The 7,461-nt window shown below is 39.0% G+C and overlaps 2 pseudogenes across 1 annotated transcript; one reads left to right on the top strand and one right to left on the bottom strand.

Moving 5' to 3' along the window:
• Window positions 1–2,296: 2,296 nt before the first annotated feature.
• LOC105531784 lies at window positions 2,297–3,043 on the bottom strand (annotated as a pseudogene).
• An 11-nt stretch (window positions 3,044–3,054) lies between these two features.
• LOC105531785 lies at window positions 3,055–4,383 on the top strand (annotated as a pseudogene). The gene has a single exon (XR_001004855.1). The product of XR_001004855.1 is annotated as a sorting nexin-6 pseudogene (transcript).
• Window positions 4,384–7,461: the final 3,078 nt, after the last annotated feature.

The raw sequence follows: 7,461 nt of genomic DNA on the forward strand, positions 1-7,461 counted from the left end.
TATTGTGTTTATATTTACTTCTTGTGGCTTGGGGAGCAACTACTAGCTCTGCAGGAATGGAAAACAAGTTGCTAAATAAAATGTCTCTGCAAGCACTGGTTTTAATAATTTTAAAAAGACTCTAAAATTCATGCTTTATGTTTCTCATGTATTGCTTTTCTGTTTCAGAAAATTGTGAGCACCAGCTCTAAAAGTGGAAAGGATTCATCACCCCAAACTGATATTTTATAATCAGTTCTGTGAGGGGAGACTCCAGGGTAGGGCCAGACCTAAATAAGGCCTTCAAAAGGGGTGAATCTGAACAGGACTGGGACAGGGAGTGGACCCTAGCAAGAATTTGGTTCTCTATGCCACTGTGGATATTTCCAGTTTTGTTTTTCCTAAGCTTACCTAAGATAAATTTTTATCTCAGAGTTTGTGTAATTTAAACCTTTTATAGCCTCTTCCCTGTCAATTTCATATCATATACTAATAAGCCGTTTAAACAAATATTTAAGGTTTCCTAGGATAATTTTATTTAAAGATGAATATGTGTTTTTAGTAAGGTAACAGAAATACAAATAATAATAACAACCCTTCTGTTCATAAATAGTCCTTCAGGTAAAAACACCAAAAGTCACAACAATATAAAGAACGTGGCCAAAATAAAGCCCAAGTTTTTTTGCACACATTTATTTACCTACCATATGATGCATAATTCAACCTTTTATTCAGTTGCTAGTTTTTATTAGTCTGTTCTCCCGCTGCTGATAAAGACATACTGGAGACTGGGAAGAGAAAGAGATTTAATGAACTTACAGTTCTGTGTGGCTGGAGAGGCCTCACAATCATGGCAAAAGACAAGGAGAAGCAAGTCACATTTTACATGGATAGTGGCAGGCAAAGAGAGAGCTTGTGCAGGAAAACTCCCATTTTTACAACCATCATATATTCTGAAATGCATTCACTATCACGAGAACAGTGCAGGGAAGACCCACTCCCATAATTGAATCATCTCCCACCATGTTTTTACCATGACTTCTGAGAATGACAATTCAAGATGAGATTTGGGTGGGACACAGCCAAACCATGTCATTCCACCCCGGCCCCTCCCAAATCTAATGTCTTTGCATTGCAAAACCAATCATACCTTCCCAACAGTACCCCAAAGTCTTAACTCATTTCAGCATTGACTCAAAAGTCCACAGTTCAATATCTTATCTGAAACAAGGTACGTCCCTTCTGCCTATGAGCCTGTAAAATTAAAAGCAAGTTAGTTACTTCCCTGATATAAAGGGGATACAAGCATTGGGTAAATACAGTCATTCCATAGGGGAGAAATTGGCCAAAACAAAGGGGCTACTGGCCCCACGCAATCCAAAATCAAGCAAGACTGTCAAATCTTAAAGCTCCAAAATGATCTCCTCTGACTCGATGTCCTGCATTGAGTCATGATGATGCAAAAGGTGGGTTCCCATCGTCTTGAGCAGCTTCACCCCTGTGGCTCTTCAGGGTACAGACTCTCTCCTGGCTGCCTTCATGAGCTTGTCTATGGCTTCTCCAGGCACATGGTGCAAGGTGTCAGTGGATCTACCATTCTGGAATCTGGAGGACAATGGCCCTCTTCTCAAAGCTCCACAAGGCAGTGCCCCAGTAAGGACTCTGTGTGGGGGCTCCAACCCTACATTTTTTCTGTACTATCCTAGCAGATGTTCATTCATGAGGGCTTCACCCCTGCAGCAACCTTCTGCCTGGACATCCATTCCATATATCTCTGAAATCTAGGTGGAGGGTGCCAAACCTCAATTCTTGACTTCCATGAACCTGCAGTCTCAACACCATATGGAAGATGCCAAGGCTTGGGGCTTCCACCCTCTGAAGCAACAGCCTGAGCTCTACCTTGGCCCCTTTTAGCCATGACTGAAGTGGCTGGAATACAGGGTATCAAGTCCCTAGGCTTCACAGAGCAGGGAAGCCCTGGACCTTACCCATAAAGCCATCTTTTTCTTTTAGGCCTCTGGGCCTGTGATGGAGGGGCCAGTGGAGAAGATCTCTGTCATGACCTGGAGACATTTTTCCCACAGCTGGCTTATATTTCTCCTCCAAAAAATGAGCTTTTCTATTCTATTGCATTGTCAGGCTGCAAATTTTCCAAACTTTAATGCTCTGTTTCCATTTTGAAACTGAATGCCTTTAACAGAACCCAAGTAATCTCTTGAATGTTTTGCTGCTTATAAATTTAATTTTTCTTTTTAAATGTTGCTGTCAATAAGTTTATTTTCTTTATCTGAAAAAGCCTCATTGAAAATTGTTTGGTTTAGTTCTCAGAAGCCCACTCATAAGCTCTGAGGAAGCTTGCCTTCTTTTGAGTTACTCGACCTTTCTTCTGAGCAACGGACATTTTGGGACGGTTCCACTTCTTTTTAACTTTTTTCCTGGGCTTCTTCTCATAGACTGGATTCTCTCGCATAGCAGTATGAGCTTTCTTATATATCTCCTTCATGTCTGGAGTTATGCTTTTTTTTATGTATTGCGAGAACAGTTTCCTGTAAGCATCTTCATCTTCCTTCACTAAGTAGTGCATGTAATCTGCAACATTCTGGCCTATGATGTGTTTCTGGTGTACTACTGCATTAAATCCCTTGCTTTCAGAATAATAACCAGGGAATTGTTTGGTACTGTGAGGGATAAACAAGCCTCCATCTACTGCTCTCTTCAGGAACAAAAACTTTATTGCCAGTGGTAGTTCTGGGAAGGCCTACATCCAAATAGCAGGTAAAGGCACTTGGCTGACCATCAGTGCTTTCCACATTGTATTCATTGCCAGTCATCTCCACTTGGCCTTCACAGATCTTGTCCATGGCATAGGTCACAGATCTTGACCTATTGAGGAGTCTGTAGGCCAGCAGCAGGCCAGTACAATACGCTGCAGTGTAATTGGTTAGGCCAAACTTCACATCACATTTTGGCAGTTTACGTGCATATGCTGTGCGTACTATCATGTTCTATTCTATATGGATGTACGTAATCTGACAATATCTCTGTTTGTTACACAAACTATCATCCTGGGGAGCAGCCATGATGGAAGACCTGGATGATGGCCTTGACTTCCTCTCGGGAAGAGAACTGTGGACTTAAAGCAATAAATGTAGATCTTCAAAGTGATCCTCCTCTGCAGGTGGACATCTCTGATGCTCTTAGTGAGTGGGATAAAGTAAAATTCACTGTTCACACAAAAAGTTTATTGCCAAATTTTAAACAAAATGAGTTTTCTGTTGTTCAGCAACACAAGCAATTTATCTGGTGTCACGATTCCTTTGTTATAAATGAAGACTATGCAGGTTACATCATTTCACCAGCACCACCAAGACCTGATTTTGATGCTTCAAGGGAAAAAGTACAGAAGCTTGGAGAAGAAGGGTCAATGACAAAGGAAGAATTCACAAAGATGAAACAGGGACTGGAAGCTGAATATTTGGGAATATTCAAGAAGACAGTTGCAATCCATGAAGTGTTCCTATATCATGTGACAGCACATCCTATTTTGAGAAAATATTTAAATTTCCATGTCTTCTTGGAATATAATCAAGATTTGAGTGTGCGAGGACAAATAAAAAGAGAAACTTGAAGATTTCTTTAAAAACATGGTTAAATCAGCAGATGGAGTAATTGTTTCAGGAGTAAAGGATGTAGATAATTTCTTTGAACATGAACGAACATTTCTTTTAGAATATCATAATTGAGTTAAGGATGCATCTGTTAACTCTGGTAGAATGACAAGGTCCCACAAAAGTGCTGCAGATGATTACAATAGAATTGGTTCTTCATTATATGCTTTAGGAACTTAGGATTCTACAGATATATGAAAGTTTTTTCTCAAAGTTTCAGAAATGTTTGATGAAACAAGAAAAATAGAAGCGTGAGTGTCCGCTGATGAGGCCCTCGAACTTTCTGACCCTTAAAAATATTACTTAAGAGACACTCAAGCTGCTAAGGATCCCTGTATTGAAGGTCTAGGTCACCAGTGGATTATGAAAATGCTAATAAAGCACTGGATAAAGCAAGAGCAAAAAATAAAGATGTTCTGCTGGCTAAAACTTTCCAACAATTATGTAGTCAGAAATTTGAAAAAAAAATCTCAGTCTGCAAAACAAGAACTTATAGATTTTAAGACAAGAAGCGTGGCTGCATTCAGAAAAAATTACTGGAACTGGCAGAGTTAGAACTGAATCATGCAAAAGGTAACTACAGTTGCTGCCAAACTGCCTGGCAGTGCTAAACAGAGACACATAAGCCACACCCTGCCTTCCTGTTGAAAAGGGCTGCCCTCCTTCAGATTTTATTTTTGTCTTCTTAATGATGTTAAGCATATATGCTCCTTGGGAACAAACAAAAAACAGCTGACAAAATGTACCTACTCTTTTTCTGAGAAAAATGGAGCAACGCCATGTACAGACGATGCCAGTCTGTGTGCTGTAATGCCAAACTGTGTTCCCCAAGACAGTGGTCCATTATTGTGCACTCATCATACTCAGAAGTCCAAATTTTATTCCTTAAAGTAGCCTCTATAACTGCATTTATTTTATAAATAGTATTCCTTATGGATGCCAATCTTATTTACCTTTAAATAATTTCTGAAGTTTAACCTTTTCAGAATGCATTGTTCAAACAAGATAAAGATTTCCTTTATTGAATTTTTTAAAATTTTGTTTTAAAGAAGCATTATATACCACCTTAGTTCATTCATGTATTCTCAAATGTTTCAAAGATGGCTAGGTAATTGTAAGAGGGTTCCCAGTTACCCTAGGTTGACTGCCCAATGATAAATCAGGCAAAAGAGACAGGCTGATTCTAAATGAAAAATGGAACTGCTCTCGTGGAGCTCCAGAACCTGGATCACCTGTCCTGATTCTAGCTCTTGAGTAACAGGAAGGACAAGAATACTCTACTCAAGTCTTGCATTTTACTGGTAGGTGTAGCTGTGGCTATGGCTCTGGATACTTTCTGGCCTTGATCTTTCACTCCTAAGATGCTTCTTTACATTTACAGATTTGGCCATCAGATTCTATTTACTCTCGGAACCTCTCACAGAATGTAGAACATGTAGCAGGTCACCGAACTAGATATGAAGAGCTCAAAAAGCCACACTCTCAAAGGGAGGCTTCAAGATGTCTGTGTTGACATTTCACAATGCAGAAAATGCCTCCAGTTAGTTTTCTGTACATTTTCAATCCAAAGTCTTGGCCTGTCTTGTAAATTCCAGGCAGAGGACAGAACTTATGTGCAGATTCTGGGTGGGATTAACCTCACTCTGCATTTTTGGGTGTTACAGCAAGTAAAGTACAATTGAAAGAGAGGTCCCCTCACAGAAGCTGCTCTTCTAGATAATAGTTTACAGAAATGGAAAAACAGATGACACAACATGAATATAAGTAGACAGTTTATTTGGACCAAGCTTGAGGATTTTAACCTGGGAACAAAGATTCTAGTTGTCTGAAATCTATACAGGTACAAGTGAATTTGTGGCTGGGGTGATGGCTTACACCTGTAATCCCAGCACTTTGGGAGGCTGAGGCAGGTGGATCACTTGAGGTCACAAGTTCATAACCAGCCTGGTCAATGTGGTGAAATTCTGGTAATTCTAGACAGTGTTTGTGAAATAATAAAATAAAAACTTTCTCTAGCCCCAGAGAAACTCCACAATGATAGAACAGAAAGTATACTGTTTTATTACAAAATTAAACCAGAATAGGACATGCATCACAGTGAATCTGCTTAAGAGATTGGAAAGACAGAGAGAGAATCACCATAACTAGTCCAAAAGTAGAAGAATTTATAGCACGATGTCATGTACAGTTCATCCTAAATTCACTGGTAATTAGGGAGGCCATCCATGTATGCTAATTGGTTATGCAATCACAAAATAAACTTTTTACCTTTTCACGATAGGAGGTAATTTTGCAACTTGAAGCCAGGACCCTGCTGATAAGACAGGCTCTCACTCTCCTACTGAAATTGTTGAATAGGGTGTTATGGTTTTGGCTATATGCATTTTAAAGCAATGGCTCTTTACTCCCGGAGGACTGGGTTCAAGCACACTGCTTGGGTTCTCCTGATGGCCAGGGTCCTCTCTTTACGCCTACCAACTTCCACTGAGACACAGTCCACAACACACAGCTCAAAGCTGCTAGCTCACATCTTACATGAACCCCAATGCCACAGTAGCATTCTAGTGTCACATCAGAGAGTGAAGCTTGGGCTGCAGGGAGAAGAGCCTGCAAGGCTCCTTCACAATTTACTCTCAGAAGAACTGCACCTTCACAGTAATGGGAATGGGAGCAGTATTTCAGCCTCAGTTTCTATTTATAATGGTGACATAAAAAAAAAAAATACTGCTAGATTTCCAGCATGAATCCAGATAGAGATAGCTCCAAGAATTCTCCGTGTGACAACCCATCTCATTCATAGAGACCATGGGATACTAACAGGGCTTCTGAAACAGACACCCAACGCACTGGAGAGAAAAACAGCTCTCAATCTGAGCAAGATTATATTGAAAGAAAAAATAAGTTAAAAGCATCTTCAAGAAAAAACTCAGATTAGATGTAAGACTAACAAACTTGGTCAGAAGATAATCCCCCAAAAGGAATTTTTCTCAAAACACTCAGAATGCACAGCTACTCTCAGCGTGTCAGCGTGAGAAACATGAGCATTATGAAAAAAAAGGCATGCTCTCAGCAGAATTTTACAAGGGTTCTTTTTCATGTCTTCTGCCCTCCCATCTCCTAACCAGTGAATTGGGGATCTACACTGGAATACATCTGACAATTTTCACCAGCACTTTTTCATGAAAAACTGGAATCTGACTTTGTTATACAGTGGAATATATTTGAGCTTGCAACATAGCTAACTGAAGAGTTATTATGGTTTTGGGTCGTCACATCACCCGTCATGTTTATTTGTCCTGTAATAGCAGCATTCGAATTTAGTGAAATGAAAGACACAAACCATGTTTACCTATAATTATCCCTATTGGATAAATTAATAAGCATGTCAAACTAATATCTACTATAACAATTTTGTAGTGAATTTTCTTTGGATATTAGCTATAAATATCTAAGTATAATAATTTTAAAGTACTTGTCATAATGTATGTAGAACTTTAAAAATATCTATAACCATAATTCAGTTAAAACACTATATAGTTCAAGAGTATAAATAACAATATTAAAATGACTAATTAAGGGATTTATTCAAATATTGTGGCCTTCTATTCATACTATTGTACAAATTGTTATCTAATTTATGTGAATGCAAGTTGTCTACAAACACTACACCTAACTATACTAATTGTACTGAAGTAACAGAAACCAAGGTACACCTACAGACTCCACTATTTAGTGAATAAACTGAACTGTTCTTGCCTTTGCAGTGTAAGTATTTCAGTCTGCAAATATGAGATAATTACCTTGGATAATCAGT

This window comes from Mandrillus leucophaeus, unplaced genomic scaffold (assembly GCF_000951045.1).
Source record: "Mandrillus leucophaeus isolate KB7577 unplaced genomic scaffold, Mleu.le_1.0 Scaffold905, whole genome shotgun sequence".
In the NCBI taxonomy this organism is placed as follows: Eukaryota; Metazoa; Chordata; class Mammalia; order Primates; family Cercopithecidae; genus Mandrillus; species Mandrillus leucophaeus.